A 1,464-nucleotide genomic window follows, 5' to 3' on the forward strand; every position below is an offset into this window, starting at 1 on the left:
ATCACTTTTCATCTTACCTTCTCGAGCTCAAGCTCCTCCTCCACCTCTTCGACCGCCAACTTCCTCTGGGCCCAACTTTTAACAGGTTATGACGTCCCTTACATCGGCATCGTCCTACACGACTAAGCGGAAGCAATTCAACGGAACGGGGTTCACGGCGTGGGGCGTCCAGGTCAAACTGGTGCTGGAGATCAAGGGGCTGTGGGATGCTATCCAGCTACCTATGCCTACGGACCAAGAGCTGAAGGCTGAGAAGCATCCGGCAGCGGCTGCCGGGTCGGAACCGTCAACGGCGTCAGGGACGCCAACGGCTACTGCTGTGGCACAAGTGAAGGCAGTGGTAGGTGAGACGACAACGCCTTTTCGTGATCTCGTGATTAGGCAGAAGATGGCTTCATCGATCATTCTCGCGGCACTGAACGAGAAGATCGCTGCCGAGGTCTATTTGCTAGACCACCCGATGGCGATGCTTCGCCACCTTCGGATGACATACAATGTCAAGTGTAGTGCCAGTGTGGGGTGCTCGAGACCTGTGCGACGTTCGAGCTCATGATCCAGCGTTGCCAAGCGGAGGCAATCCGCTGTGAACAACAGAAGGATCGACGTGCTACGGTTGGATCTAACGGCAGCAAAGTGGCTGCTGCGTTCAGTGCGGAATCAGCGACTGGGAAGGAAAAGACCAAGACGAAGAAGAAACGGGACATGAGCAAGGTAAATTGTTTTAACTGCGAGAAGAAGGAACACTTCGCACGTGACTGCAAGGCTGAACGAGCTCCGCCGAAGGCGGAGGCTGCCAGCATGGCGTTCACTGTGGACGATGTGACTGACGACAACAAAAGAGGGTGGATCATGGACAGCGGGGCTACGAGCCACATGACCGGTCATCTCGACAACCTGGTCAACGTGCGTGACTTGCTGGAACCTCGTGTGCTGACGGTTGTCTCTGGTGACAGCTTGGTAGCAACGGCAATTGGGCAAGCGCCATTGGAGAATAACGGGCGCTCAGTGTGTGTGCTGCAAGACGTGCTATTTGTAAAAGGACTGGCCCGCAATCTGGTGTCAGTGGCCGCAGCATCGCACCACGGCATGACCGTCGAGTTCAAGAGCGTCTCGTGTGTTATTCGCTCACCAAGCGGGGTATCGCTGCTGGCGTCACGGGAGGTCCACCCGATGTATGTGGTCGAGGCCACTAGTGGAGTTCCGGCTGTGGAGGAAGCTGCGATGGTGACGGCTGAGACGCCGCACATTGAGTCTTGGCACAAGCGGCTTGGCCATCTCAACCTTCGAAGCGTGAACCAGTTGCTGGAAGACCTGAGTCTTCCATGGTACGGGTCTATCAACCAATTGTGTCCAACTTGTGTGAGCGGGAAACTTGCGCAGAAGCCATTTGCGACAAAATCGAAGCGCACTCTGAAGAAAAACCAATTATTGCTGGCTATCGACTATGTGGGTCCGATACACGTG

Source organism: Phytophthora parasitica, assembly GCF_000247585.1.
Source record: "Phytophthora parasitica INRA-310 unplaced genomic scaffold supercont2.23, whole genome shotgun sequence".
Classification (NCBI taxonomy): domain Eukaryota; phylum Oomycota; class Peronosporomycetes; order Peronosporales; family Peronosporaceae; genus Phytophthora; species Phytophthora nicotianae.